Source organism: Arachis hypogaea, chromosome 20 (genome assembly GCF_003086295.3).
Source record: "Arachis hypogaea cultivar Tifrunner chromosome 20, arahy.Tifrunner.gnm2.J5K5, whole genome shotgun sequence".
Taxonomy (NCBI): Eukaryota; Viridiplantae; Streptophyta; class Magnoliopsida; order Fabales; family Fabaceae; genus Arachis; species Arachis hypogaea.
Window position 1 is genome coordinate 32,218,608 of NC_092055.1, and position 16,281 is coordinate 32,234,888.

Here is a 16,281-nt window from a genome sequence, read left to right on the forward strand (position 1 = left end):
AGAACGAGGAACAAGTAATTTAATGACGAGTAAATTAAATGGCAATTAAAAATAATAAATAACTGTAAAGCAAACTTTTGGTACGGTATGAGAAATTAGAGGTCCTATCCTGGCTATCCTTATCATGATGATAATAATTGAATCTTAATTCCACTTCGTTAGCCTTTACTAAATAAAGGAAGGTCAAGGGATTAATTGGTTTTGATCTTCGGATCCTATTTATTTCCTAAGAAAAGATTGGGATTATTGAAGTTCAATTAAATTAACAAGATAACAATTATCAATCATGTTTGAGTTTGACAACTCCTGAGTTACTGATTTCTAACCAAAATCAAAAGGAGAAGTAAATCTACTTGAATAAAAATGTCTTCAGAGTAAAAAGCAACAATAGCATAAATAAAAAAAAATCAATATAAACTGAAATACCTCAAATAACATTAATAAAAGAGTAATCTTGTAACATGAAAGGATTCATAAAGCGACTTGTAAAGTAAATAAAAGGAATATTGAACCTGATCAAAAGAGATAATCCTGAAAGCGAATAAAAATCCTAAATCTAAATCCTAATCCTAAAGAGAGAGGAGAGAGCCTCCCTCAAAACTAATTCTAATTCATGGAAAGTAAAAATTGGCGATCTCCCCCTGAATGGATGCATTCCCCACTTCATAACCTCTGGTCTATGCCTTCTGGACTTGGATTTGGGCCAAAAAAGGCTCCAGAATTCGCTATGAGCGTTTTTCTGCAATTTCTGGTGCGTGGCCTCTGTCACGCGTCCGCGTGGGTCACGCGGTCGCGTCATTCGGAGCTTTTCTCGTCACGCGGTCGCGTCAGTCATGCGGCCGCGTCGCCGCTTCTTCGCGCTTGGCATGCGATCGCGTCGTCCATGCGATTGCGTGGATGCCAGTTTCTTCAAGGACTCCGTTTTGTGCTTTCCTTCCATTTTTGTATTTCCTTTCCATCCTTGAGTCATTCCTGCCTTAGAAGATCTGAAACTACTCAAACAACTAATCACGCGCCTCGAATGGAATAAAGATAAAATAATTAATTTAAAAGCATAGAACAGTTTTTCCACATTACATCACATAAAAGGAAGAGAAGTTAAAACCATGCCAATTAATATGAATAAGGGTGAAGGAGAAAAACATCAAATAACACAAAAATAATCAAATGGTGTGTAAAAAAATCACCAAATACCAATCCGGCACTTCAATGAACTGACAAATTAACTTCACCAGCTCTGAGCGACCATTTCCTCTACTCTTCAGCCCAAAAGCTTAAGCGGCATCTGTTTAAGCAACCGTATTCAAGTAAAAGTAAAGTAAAGGTAAGATGACCACTTGAACGTATGTGGCAATCCTTGGAGGATTCTGTGGTCTGAATTCTACCCCTGTTACCTTCTGTGAATTCCTCCACTTCTTTGCAAGAACTCAAATACTTTGTCCTGTCAAATTCTATGTCTCCTACACTTATCATAGATTGAGTGAAGAAATCTACCTCGCATCATCTTCGATACTTGGAAATCTGATCTCAAGAATCCTGCGATCAAGTCTTACAGAAATACTTGAATCATCATCAAGGGTAGTCCTGGTTCCGTCTATTCTTCATAAACGACTTCCTTGGATTGCTCTATCCTCCTTAGCATCAACTGTGACGTCCTCACGGAGTTCCCTCAACTCGGATTCTTATGAGGTTCAGCATCCTAGATCTTCAACCAACTATTCTTCTTGTACAATGACAGCTTCTTCCACTTGTCTAGTATGATTCATGCTCTGTCTTGTCCACTGAGTTTCTAGTTTCCTTCATCTACGCTCTTCGTTAGATTGTCCACATGAGGTGTGGTTGGTCCTTGAATGTCGAGGTCTAGAAGCTAATTAATTACTGCTTGCTACAGTCGAATGTGTTGAATTTATTTACTTGCTTGAGGCGAACCTCTGATTCTCAGGGTGATGAATTTGGACATGAAACATAGGGAAGTGGTGCTGGGTGATGGATTGGAACTGGGGTAGGAAAGGATCATACGGTGGTGAATGTGAAGAGAAGCTTGGAGTGTGGTGGTTCGAGGTTATGTGAGAGGTTGTCTATAGGACGGGTGGGCTTGTTAGTAGTCACAAGGTTGTCCACCATATCTATCAGCTGGGTATGCATTGTAGAATGGTCGTTGTCCATGATATCTTGGAGGTGTTGTTGCCTGAAGGGTCGATTAGATCCTCTTGGCTCCATCCATCCTTGATTGGTTTGACCTTGATGCATATTCCTGCTGTAACTTCTATTTCCTTCAACAAAGTTAGAACCAAACTCAAAGCGAGAGGGTGAGAGTTCATAGTAGCAAATAAAATTAAAAAAAAAAAACAGAAATAAATAAACAAGTAAAAGAAAAATATTTACAATAACCAATAATAAGGCACACGTTAGCAGTTCCCGGCAACGGCGCCATTTTGACGTTAGGATCTTGCCAGTAAAGAATTTTAATAAAACAGTCGCGTTATAGATATAGTTTCTAAACCAACAAAAATCCCTTCGTACAAACGTTTTGGTTGTCACAAGTAACAAACCCCTTAAATAAATTGATAACCGAAGTATTCAAACCTCGGGTCGTCTTCTCAAGGAACTGCAGGGAAGTACGTTCTTATTATGGTTATGGAGATTGTAGATTTGGGTTTCAAGATGAGGAATGAATATGACAAATAATTTAAATGACAATTAAAAATAAATAAATAACTGTAAAATAAACTTTGGCAAGGTATGAGAAATTAGAGGTCCTATCCTGGCTATCCTATCAATGATGATAATAATTGAATCTTAATTCCACTTCGTTAGCCTTACTAATAAAGGAAGGTCAAGGATTAATTGGTTTGATCTTCGGATCCTATTTATTTCCTAAGAAAAGATTGGATTATTGAAGTTCAATTCAATTAACAAGATAACAATTATCAATCATGTTGAGTTGACAACTCCTGATTACTGATTTCTTAACCAAAATCAAAAGGAGAAGTAAATCTACTGGAATAAAAATGTCTTCAGAGTAAAAGCAACAATAGCATAAATAAAGAAATCAATATTAAATTGAACTATCTCAAATAACATCAATAAAAGAGTAATCTGTAACATGAAAGATTCATAAAGTGACTTGCAAAAGTAAATAAAGGAATATTGAACCTGATCAAAAGAGATAATCCTGAAAGCGAATAAAATCCTAAATTAAATCCTAATCCTAAAGAGAGAGGAGAGAGCCTCCTCAAAACTAATTCTAATCATGGAAAGTAAAAATTGCGAGCTCCCCCTGGATGGATGCATTCCCCCACTTCATAACCTCTGTCTATGCCTTCTGAACTTGGATTTGGGCCAAAAAGGGCTTCGAATTCGCTATGAGCGTTTCTGCAATTTCTGGTGCGTGGCCTTTGTCACGCGTCCGCGTGGGTCACGCGGTCGCGTCAGTCATGCGGCCGCGTCATATGTGTTTTGCTTAAGGCGCGCAGTCACGTCAGTCATGCGGCCGCGTCGCCACTTCTTCGCGCTTGGCATGCGATCGCGTCGTCCATGCGATCGCGTGGATGCCAGTTTCTTCAAGGACTCCGTTTGTGCTTTCCTTCCATTTTTGTATGTTTCCTTTCCATCCTTTGAGTCATTCCTGCCTTAGAAGATCTGAAACTACTCAACACACTAATCACGGCATCGAATGGAAATAAAGGTAATTAAAATAATTAATTTTAAAGCACAGGAAACATGTTTTTCACATACATCACATAAAAAGGAAGGAGAAGTAAAACCATGTAATTAATATGAATAAGTGGGTGAAAGATTGAATAAATCACTCAAATTAAGCACAAAATATATCATAAAATATGGGTTTATCAATATCCATTCCCGAGAATTTATACGTGCCTAGTCACCCTTACGACGTAGGGTCAACAGAGTATCAAGTTTCAATCTGGAACACGTGGTGGCAAGTAACGATTCTGTACCTAGGGAACTCGTATCTCAGATAACATTAAATTCATAAGCCACATAATATTCATAACCATTCGTATTCATTGCATAATCATTCATCATAGCCATGGCTTTATATAGCCGTAATACATACGCATTCTCCTCATATAACTCATCACTTTTAACCTTTACTTCATCCCCAAGTTACCTCTATTTCCTAGCTTCAACTTACTTCTAGAGTAACTACTATGATCCGAAGCTAAAAGAGTGAAAATCGAGGTTTAGATGCTTGAAATTTGACTTAAAAACACAAAAATCCATTCTTTTGTTGAAACAGGGGCCACGCGTATGCGTGGGCGTGCAGAAAGGCTTGCTCGCGCACGCATACCCTGCTCGCGTACACGTGGATCCTAGCCCAGAAGGGTAGGTCGCGTCGCGAGCGACTGGACACGTACGCAAATCCTGGTCACGCATACCACGCGTACGCATGGACATGAAGAACCTACACTCGCGTACGCAAACTTACTGCTCGCGTACGCGTGAATCCCAACCCGTAAAGGTTGGTCGCGTCGTGAGCAACGGGGCACGTACGCAAATACCGGGTCACGCGTACACGTGGGCTACGCGTATGCGTAAGCGTACATTTTTCCAAAAATTTTGCTAAGGTATGAAAAGCTGTAAAATTTATTTTTAACCCCAAACTTTCAGCACGCATAACTTTTACGTCTTAAAATATTTTCATCCGTTCTTCAAACGGCCTAAACTTCACGAATCTAATTTTTATATAAAACAAGTTTGAGATCATTTAGGGGTCTGGAAGTCAAGTTATGCTTCGCCAAAATTTGTCCAAAAACCAAATTTCACAAAAACTTCAAACCTCATTTTCATTAAAAGCCACTCTCAATTCAATACCAAACCTGCAAATCATTAACAAGCACCTCTTCCTCAACACCACAACAATCTCCATAATATACCATACCCCAAATCAACAACATCATACATACACTTCCTAAATACACCAACAAAATCATAATTCACCAATTCAAGACTTATATATTCATGTCCTCAAGTCATTAATCATCAATTCGTCAATTATCATTAAGTCAACAAGCCCCAAAACCAAAACATACTTCTTATCAAGAGCACTAAGCAATAAATATACACATATGTTCCAACCTATTCTATGGTCACCTAGCCTAAGTTTCCTAGAACATTACATATTAAATACGCACCCTAAACCATACCTTGGCCAATTTTCACGTATTAACCAAGGCAACCCACTTAGGCAAAAAAGGGCAAGGCTTCAATCACCAAAATTCAACTCTAACACCCACCAAGCTCTCAAATCAAGCTTCCAATGATTCCAAGGACTCTATATCATGCATTCATACACCTAACACATATATATACATACATATACCCAACAACTCAATATCCAACATAATCAAAACAAGAAATACATAGGGTTCAGAATCCTTACCGTGTCCACGGACTAAACGAACTAAATTTGTCAAGCTCCACAAGCTAAATTGAACATAGAGTACCAAATTAAACAAAATCTCAACATGGGTTTTTACCAATTTTCAAAATTCAAATGGTAGAGAAAATGGGGTAAGATTGAAGCTTACCTATGAAATTGATCTGATAAAATCATAGAACTCGATACGGTGGACACGTGGCTACAAACGGTGCGGCGATTGGAGCTCGTAGCAAGAAGTTATGGTAGTTTGAAATCAAGGCAAGGGTTTGCTCCTCACCTTCTTCTTCCTTCAGCCTTGGAACGTAAATAAGGAAATGAAGGGAGATGTGATGAGTTGAAGCTCATTAATGGGTTAGTGTGGTTTGGGCCTGGTTCGACCAGTTCGGCCCGTTCGGCCTAATCTTGGGTCAAATTCTTTGAAATTAGTGTCAAAATTCTCGTTTTAATGAGCTCTATCCTAATTTAATATAAGATTTACATTTCTAATTTTTCCTTATTAAAATTTAATTTATTGACTAATTATTTACTAATTTAGCGGAGTTTACACGATGGAAGTTTTGGGTTTAAAATGATTAATCTGCAGATTTCAGACTTAAGTAAAAATTTTAACAAAACGTACGCCCATGCGTACGCATGACACAGGATTCTTGCGTACGCATACCATCCATTCGCATATGGTAGCTACTGCCTGGTTTGCATGCGTACGCGTGGCCCCTGTTTCAGCAAAAATGGATTTTGTGTTTTAAAGCTCAAATTTGAACCTCTAAACTTCTATTTTCATTCTTTTAACCCCTAAAGATTAGTTTTAAGTGTAGTGTTGCGATTAGGCTATGGAAAGCAAGGTTACTTAGAAGTAAAGGAAGGTCTAGAGTAACTAAACTGAGATGTTAATGATGAGTTTGGGGATGACTGTATGTGGCCAAAATGGTCGAGGTGTGTGTGTGGCCAGAATGGTCGAGATGTGTGTGTGGCCGGAATGGTCGAGAGGGTAAGATTTGGGTGCGATCCTGCTTGCTCGTTAACTTGAAAATGTATTCGGGTGGCAAGTTGAGGACAGAAGTTCCCTCTCTTGTCGTGATGAGGGTGTGGGGAAAGTGGAAAGGCACTCTCCTTCGTATTGTTTCTCCCACATTCTTCTCTAGTTGCAAGGTGGAAAGGTATGCTCCTTCAATGTGAAAAGACACTCTCCTTCGTATATCCTCTAGGAGAAGGTGGAAAGGCACGCTCCTTTGATGTGGAAAGACACTCTCTTTCGTTTATGATCCTCCTGGAGATGCGCAACCTAGAGACAGATGTCTGGGTTAGCTACCAGATGTGTCGGATTCTGGCAATTTAACCGACACGTGAGCTCACGGCCAGTAAAACAGGCATGCATCATGTTGCATTTGTTTGCTTTATTTGGGTGTGCATAATTGCTTTGGGTTTGCCTATCTGATAAATTCTGTTTAACTGATAACTGTGATACTTGCTGTAACTGTTCTTTAAATGTGTTTGCCTTGTATTTGCTTGTGTTTGTGATTGTCTTTCTGTTTTGAGTATCTTGGTGTGGACAGGTGATAATGTTGATTTGATTTAAAATGGGCCAGAGGCCGGGTTAAGTTTATTTGGGTCGGAGACCGAGCCAGTTTGATTTGGGCCATAGGCCGTGACTGGTTGGGTCAGTGGTAAGGGTTAGAGTTGAATAAGACAGTGAGTGGATTGTACTTTGAGAGACTAAGTTAGGATTGAGTTAGAACCTTAAGAACCTTAGATATCTACCCCTGCTTATGGTTTCTGTTTTAGTTCCTTAAGAATTATAATCTGAGTGTCGGCGTTCTAGGATTGCCTCTGGCTTTTCCAGGACCATATTTATTATATATGTGGGCACCTTAACCATACTAAGAACCCCCGATTCTTATCCCAAACAATATTATTATTTTTCAAATGCAGGTTGAGAAGCACCACTCTGTATTTGGAAGACGCTGATGAAGTAAAGAACTTTTGGGACTCAGGGTCATATTTTTTATTATATTTATGTATGTATATAGATTCTCCACCTTGTATTTTATGTTCGTCCCTCTTAGGGTTTGACTCGGAGAAACAGGTTGTCGTTTTCTGTTTTGGGTCATTTTGGGATTCTCTTATATATATGTATGTATATACTTTTATGCTCTGGCTGGTTTATCTTCGCAAACCGAGTTGGAAGCTTTGTTAATTGTATCCATTTCATGGAAGTTTCCCTTTCACGTGAGCGTTACAACTTTTTTTTAAACTTTCCTTCAAAGGCTCCTAGACATAAAACTCTTCCAACTATATATATATTTAAAGGTCGTAATACCTCACCACCTCAGTTTTATGACTTAAGCATAAGACTCTGTGTGGTAGGGTGTTACATTTATTGTCGTTGATTAAAAAAGTATTGAAATGACAATATAATATTTCTATACTCTTAAAATATTATTTATTTATTTTTCTAGTGTAAATCCTGTTAAATTAGTAAATAATTAGTCAATAAATTAATTTTAATAAATAAAATTAGAAATGTGAATATTATATTAAATTAGGACAGAGCTCATCAAAACGAGAATTTTGACACTAATTTCAAGAAATTCGGCCCAAGATTGGACCGACGGGCCGAACCGGTTGAACTGGGCCCAACCAGCCTAGCATTTAAGTGAACCAAAGCCTCTTTTCTTCCCCAATTCAGCAGAGGCAGCACTGAAAACACAACAGGGGAGAGAAGAAGAGAAAATATCCCTAACCCTTACGTTAATTTCAAATCATCGTATCTCCTCCGCCCGAGCTCCGATTGCCGCACCGTCTGCGGCTACGCAACTGCCTCGTCGAGCTCTACGTTTCTACTGGAACAATTTCATAGGTAATTTGCTTATTCACTCTCAGCCTCTTCTTCCACCAATTTTCAAAAATTATGTAGTGGTATTGAATTTCTTTGCTTTTTGATGTTTTAGGATCCAATTAGCTTGAGAAAAACGTTCACTCTTACTTATACAAAGCTTGAGTAAGGTGAGGATACTATAATTTTATCTAAGTATTATGAATTTGTGCTTTGGATTTTAAATTCGGTGTATATGTGTTATGGATATGTATTAGGTTGTGAATAAATAATTAGAGCTTAAAATTGTGGATATTGGAACTTGGAGGAAGCTGAACACTAGTGTTTTATTAAAGTGTTTGGGGCTGTGTTTGTTTTAGTAAGCTGCCTCGATCACTACGAGGAAACCGGCCAAGGTATGGTTTAGGTTTCTTGCATTTAATATATATTGTTCTATGAAAACTTAGGCTAGATGACCATAGGATAGGTTGGAATGTATGTGTATATATATTGTTTAGTATCTTGTTAATAAATGTGTTTGGTTTGGTGCTTGTTGGTTAGTTGGTGAATTGGTGAATTGTTGATTAATGACTTGAGGATATAAGTATATAAGCCTAGAATTTGTAAGCTATAATTTTGGTTGATGGATTTGGGTAATGTATGTGTAATGTTGATGATTTGAGGTATGATTATTGTGGTGGTTGTTATGATGATGAGGAAGGGCATATTGTGTTGATATTGGCAGGTTTGATGATGAATAGAATGGAACTTTTGAATGAAAATGAGGTTTGGGAAGTTTTGCAAAATTTAGTTTTGGGCCAAACTTTGGTGAGCTATAATTTGGTTTCCAGACCCTCAATCTGTTTCCAATTTATTTTGATAAAAAATTGAGTTCGTGAAGTTTATGCCGTTTGAAGAACGGAAGAAAAACGATTTAAAACGATTAAGTTATGCACGTCGGAAGTTTGGGTTTAGAATATGTAAATTATGCAGCTTTTTGTTTGATCAGATTTTTGGGAAAACGTACATCCACGCGTACACGTGGCCCACGCGTATGCATGGTGTGGAATTTTGACTGACCTCGTTATATGCGTACGCGAGTGGTCCTATGTGTACGCATAATGGGCCAACATGCATGTCCACCCGTACGCATGAGACACGCGTACGCGTGGCCCCTATTCCAGCAAACATGATTTTCTGAGCTTTAAACCCTATTTCAAACTCCTAAACCTTTATTTTCATTCCTTTAGTCATAGATAATAGTACTAAACCTGACAATTAGATGAAGTTAGAAAGTGGGGATAACTTGGAGGTGAAGTAAAGCTGAAAAAGTGATGAATTGAATATGAAAAGCTATGAATGATTATGTATGATACTTGGCTTAGATAATCAAATGATCTAAGATACGAGATTCCTTGCCTAAAGTACCGTGGCTTGCCACCACATGTACCAAGTCGAAACTCGATACTCTGTTGACCTACGTCATAAGGGTGACCAGGCACATATAAATTCCCGGGAATGGTACCCCCATTGAGCAATTGATATTGATATAAAAGAAAAAGCTATGCATACACTCTTAGGGATGCGCGACGAGGGACATTCCAAGGGTTTAGCAAACTGGACTTGTTGGGTTGCCTTGATAACCGACAGATGAGACTCATCAGCCATAAGACAGGCATGTATCATGTGCATATTACTTGAATTACTTGTTTGTGCATTAACTGGGTGTGCCTAAGTGCATTTGCTATGTTAAATGTATATTTGTTACCTACAGTACTTGTAACTTTCTTGTGCTTGCCTTTATCTGCTTATTTGTCTGTGATATGTTGTCGGAGATGGAGGTATGAAGGAAAGGCAGTAAGACTTATGTTCAAGATTAAGTTAAGATAGGCTTAGTTACTTTTAGAAAACCACCCTTTATGGCTTCTGTTTAATACTTTAAGCTTTATAATCTGAGTGTCGGCGTTCTAGGATTGCCTCTGGCATTCCCAGGACCTTATATCTTATATATATGGTACCTTTACAATACTGAGAACCTCTGGTGCTCATTCCATACTATGTTATTATTTTTCAGATGCAGGTTGAAAGACACCTCCTTAGGCGTCTGAGCTTCTGAAGTGAAGTGGTTATCGGGTATAGTCGTATATATATATATATATATATATATATATATATATATATATATATATATATATATGTGTGTACTTAGTATTCTCTTCGCATGACTTGTTCCTTTTGATCCTCTTAGAGGCTTATTGAGAGACAGGATTTTGTTTATGTAAATTTGGGTCTTGGATATGTATATATATGTGTATATATTCTCTGGCCAGCCTTGACTTCGCGGGCTGAGTTAGGAGCTTATTATTTTCTATCTTTGGCCCTCTATTCCTAATTTTGTTATATTATGCTTCATAGCTATAGCTTTCTTTGTACGCAAGTTAACTCATTTTCTGAACATTGCGCTTTTATTCCGTGATTTTTATTTCTTCTATTCTTCAAGGCTCCTAGTTTATTATATTCTTTCTGCTATTATATCTACACTTTTAATTTTAGAGGTCGTAATACCACATCACCTCTATTTTATGGCTTAAGCGTAAAGCTCTGTGTGGTATGGTGTTACATTATGGTATCAGAGCAGTTCGTTCCTAGAGAGCCTAAAAGACAGACTGATTATGCTTCTGTGCATTCTCTGTATATGTGTCTATGTGCTATTAGGATATCTGACTGATATATATATGGCATAAACGTTTGTGAGCATGCAGTTGGAACTTAAAGCATTAGACCTGCGATATTGAGACTGATCAACTTAATATCACTTGTTTGGTGTGTATAGGGACCAGATGTCGACTCGCAGACGTGGTCGCGAGCGAGGTAGAGGTAGGATAGGTACTGTTAATCCTGGCCCAACAAGGAATGATCTAGTAGACTTTATGGCTGTCCTGGGAAATATGGCTACAGCTATGCAGGCGACAGCCGAGGCACTGGGTAATCAAATAAACCACGGTAACCATGGGAACAATAATGACGAAGAAGGCCCTATGACACTTGCAACATTTCTGAAAGTTCACCCTCTGACCTTCAGGGGAACCTCAAATCCTACTGATGCAGACAATTGGATTCAGGCTATGGAACATGCACTGCAAGCTCAACAGGTTCCTGAAGAGCAATGGGTTGAGTTTGGAACTTATCAGCTGCAAGGCGAGGCTCAGTATTGGTGGCAGGGAACACGACGTATCCTGCAGCCAGATGGCGCTGTGATTCCTTGGGAGGTTTTCCGAACAGAGTTTTATAAGAAATACTTTCCTAATTCGGTCAGAAACTCCAAAGAACATGAATTGATGAAATTAAAGCAAGGCCAATTGACTGTTACTGAGTATACCAGCAAGTTTCAGGAGTTATGTCGCTTTTCTCGTATCTGTCAAGGTGCGCCTGAAGATTTTGCTAAGTGAAAATGTATTAAGTATGAGGAAGGTCTTCAGAGTGATATTCTAAGCTTTGTTGCCCCAATGGAGATCAGAGTGTTTTCTGAATCGGTGAATAAGAGTAGGGTGGCTGAGGAATGTGTGAGGAAGGTGGCAGTAGAAAAAGGAAGTTTGAGGGTGCCTTTTCAAATGACTACAGGGAGAAACTTTGCTCCGAGAGGTAGGAATTTCAAGCATGGAGGATTTGTTTCGTAGCAGAATCAAGGCCAGGGAAATTATAGAAGGCCGAATACTAATGTTAATCAAGAAAGAAGGTTTAGAAAGCAGCCACAGCAGGATTTAAATTGTCAAAAATGTGGGAAGTATCATCCAGGAGTCCCGTGCAAGTTTGGAACTGGAGTATGCTACTTTTGTGGATAGCCCGGGCACTTGGCTAGTAATTGTCTGGAGAAGAAGAAATGTGAGACTGGTAGAGTACAGTAGCCAGGGAGAGTGTATACCACTTCTACAACAGGTGCTGAGGGATCTGAGACACTGATTAGAGGTAACTGTGAAATGGCTGGTAAAATCTTAAATGCTTTATTTGATTTAGGAGCAACACATTCATTTATTGCATTTGAAAAGGATAATGAGTTATGATTGAGAATGGTGGTTTTAGGTTATGATTTGAAAGTGCATAATGCGACTCATGAAGCTATGGTGACTAGGTTAGAATGTCCACAAGTTCCATTTCAAGTACAACAACTGAATTTGTGCATGATTTGATTTGTTTGCCGATGACTGGTCTTGATCTCATCTTGGGATTGGATTGGTTATCTAAGAATCATGTTTTGCTTGATTGTTCTAAGAAGTCAGTACATTTTATGCGGAAGGGTCAGAAGCGCCGGTTGTGGTGAATAGTTACTATTTGAACTCTATGATAGTAAATTGTTCTGGAACTGAATGTCAGGGTATTATGCTATTAACTGTGGGAGTATCAGGTGATGATTAGAGTTTAGAGTAGATTCCAGTTGTATGTGAATTTTTAGAAGTGTTTCCAAAGGATATTAATGAATTTCCACCTAACCGGGAGGTTGAATTTGTAATTGAGTTGGTGCTTGGAGCCGGTCCGCTTTTGAGTATTCCTTACATGATGTCACCTTTAGAAATGGCTGAACTGAAGGCTCAGCTGGAAGATCTGTTGGGTAAGAATTTTATTCTACCAAGTGTTTCTCCGTGGGGAGTGCCAGTGTTACTGGTAAAGAAGAAGGACAGAAGTATGTGCTTGTGTGTCAATTATCAGACTATCCGACCTCTTCTCAAAGAGCTCGGCCAAGTTGCCAGGAAAGCCTAATAAAGGGCCCAAATAGAGGAACACGACCCAAATCCAAAGGCAGCCCAAGCCTATAGAGATAAGGGCGGTTCCCTTGAAGATAAGATGACTTCACTCAAAGATAAGATAAGATAAGATAACTATCTTATCCCCAGAAAGGTCATCCTCTACTATTATAAATACACTAGAGCACCCAGGTATAACTCATACTCTGATTCTACTAAAAACCTGCTTAATACCCTTGCTAACTTAAGCATCGGAGTCCCTTGCAGGTACCACCACCCTCCGGTGATGAAGGATCAGCAGCATAGCCAGTCCAACAAGTCGGACACGGCCGTTCCGGCCACCATCCACCAGTCGGACACATCAGCTCCGACCAGCACAGAAGATCTCGTCCGGGATCAACCTACAGTTTCAGGTAACCCTCAGATCATTGGCGCTGTTGCCGGGGAATCTGGAAGTCATCCCACCACCATGGCGGACGACCATGACAACGACCACAACTCGGATCTAGAAGATAGAACACGCACAAAAACACAGACACTACACCAAAAGATACCCCGCAACCTAATGGAGATAAGAGTTCACCAAACCTGGGAGCCTTGGAGGCACTTCAAGACCGTCTAAAACAACTTGAAAAAGAAGCCCAACATCAACGAGAAGCTGAGAAAGACCTACAAAGGAAAATAAGGCGACGCCGGAAATTGGAGGACAAACTTCTAAAACTCGAAGCCGATCTCAAAGCCAAAGCTACTCGATCCACTCATGAGGATAGCTCCCGCAAAAACCAAGATCCATTCACCAAGGAGATCATGAAGACCAAAATTCCAAAAGACTTTAAACTCCCGGATATGACTTTATACGATGGCACGGCAGATCCCAGCCATCACCTCAGTAATTTCAGGAGTCGAATGTACCTCACCGACGCCTCAGACACAGTCTGCTGTAAAGCCTTCCCGACTATCCTAACAAAAACGGCGATTAAGTGGTTCGACAATCTACCTCCTAGGTCGATCTCAAGCTTCGACGACCTAGCCAAGAAGTTTCTAGCCAGATTTTCTATCCAGAAAGACAAAACCAAGCACGCCCCAAGCCTACTAGGGATCAAACAAGGAGATCAGGAGAGTCTCCGCAGCTACATAAAAAAGATTCAACAAAGCATGTCTGGACATACAAAGTGTACCAACTGAGGCCGCCATTATGGGTCTCATCAATGGCTTGCGAGAGAGACCTTTTAGCCACTCTATATCGAAAAAATATCCCACATCTCTAAACGAAGTGCAAGAACGAGCAGAGAGGTACATCAACATGGAGGAAAACTCTCGACTAGGAGAGACCTCAAAATCTGGATTCTCCAACTCCTCCCGAAATAAGGACAAAGAATTCAAGAAAAAAGAGGATCAACATGGGGAAAAGATAAAAAAATACCACAATTATACCCCTCATCGAGTGTCTCTTGTAGATGTCTACAGAGAAGTATGCCATACTGAAAAGATACCTCCAGCTCGACCACTCAAAAGCAAAAAAGGAGGAGGAAACCGGGCTGAATATTGTGAATATCATTGAATCTATGAACATTCCCCCAACGAATATTTCAACCTAAAAAATATCATAGAAAAAATGGTAAGAGAAGGAAAGTTAGATCGGTATTTGGCCAGCCGAGCAGACGATCCAAGAAAAAGAAGAAGGGACGAAGATGTCGGACGGGCTGAACGACCACCTCGTTCACCCGAGAGACATGTTCACATGATACACGGAGGATTCGCGGGAGGAGGTATCTCCAAAGCATCTCGCAAAAGACATCTTAAAGACGTATATCATGTCGAGGGAAAAGAGGAAACACCCGACATCCCCACAATCACTTTTACCAAAGAGGATGTAGCCGACATTATCTCGGGACATGACGATCCCATAGTCATCACTATCATATTGGCCAACGCAAATCTCCACCGCACATTGGTAGACCAAGGAAGCTCGGCCGACATCTTGTTCAAAACTGTATTCGACAAACTCGGCCTGGAAGAAAAAGAGCTTAGAGCATATCCAAACAGCCTGTTTGGGCTGGGAGATACTCCAATCCAACCACTTGGGTACATTTCATTACACACGACCTTTGGAAAAGGAAGTCGGTCAAGGACACTCAATATAGACTACATCGTGGTCGACGTGAGTTCAACCTACAATGCCCTAATAGGTCGGACAACGTTAAATCAGCTCGGCGCAGTATGCTCAACTCCACACCTGTGCATGAAATTTCCAACCACAGAAGGAATAGCTATAATAAAAGCAGATCAGAAGACGGCGCGCCGCTGTTATAACGAAAGTCTAAACCTCAGGGGCAAAGGAGAAGAATTCCACACCATCGAACTTGATGGAGTTTGAGGAAGGGAAGAACTACGTCCACAACCTGAAGGCGAAGTAGAAAAAATCCAAATCGGAGATGTCCTAGATAAAACAACCAACATTGGAACAATCCTAAAAGGAGATATAAAGGAATCACTCGTACGGTTCTTACGAGATAATGTCGACCTCTTTGCATCGAATGCCGCAGACATGCCGGGCATAGACCCTAAGTTAATGTGCCACAAGCTGGCAGTCTACCCAGGATCTCGGCCAATACAGCAGAGGCGTAGAAAGCTCGGACCAGAACGATCCCAAGCTATGGAAGAGCAGGTACAAGCCCTATTGGAGGCAGGATTCATAAGAGAAGTCAAGTACCCACTATGGTTAGTGGTGCACGAAATTGTGATCATCAACAATGGCGCCAAAGAATTGGAGCTCTCAAACGTGAATCACACTTTGTCACAATTCCACAAAACTAACCAGCAAGTGCACTGGGTCGTCCAAGTAATACCTTACGTGAGTAAGGGTCGATCCCACGGAGATTGTCGGCTTGAAGCAAGCTATGGTCATCTTGTAAATCTCAGTCAGGCAGATTCAAATGGTTATGGAGGATTGATAATTAAAATATGAATAAAACATAAAATAAAGATAGAGATAGAGATACTTATGTAATTCATTGGTAGGAATTTTAGATAAGCATATGAAGATGCTTTGTTCCTCTCGAACCTCTACTTTCCTATTGCCTTCTTCCAATCATTCATACTCCTTTCCATGGCAAGCTTTATGTTGGGCATCACCGTTGTCAATGGCTACTTCCCGTCCTCTCAGTGAAAATGTTCTACGCATGCTGTCACCACACGGCTAATCATCTGTCGGTTCTCAATCATGTTGGAATAGGATCCATTGATCCTTTTGCGTCTGTCACATGCCTAACACTCACGAGTTTGAAGATCGTCACAGTCATCCCTTCCCATATCCTACTCAG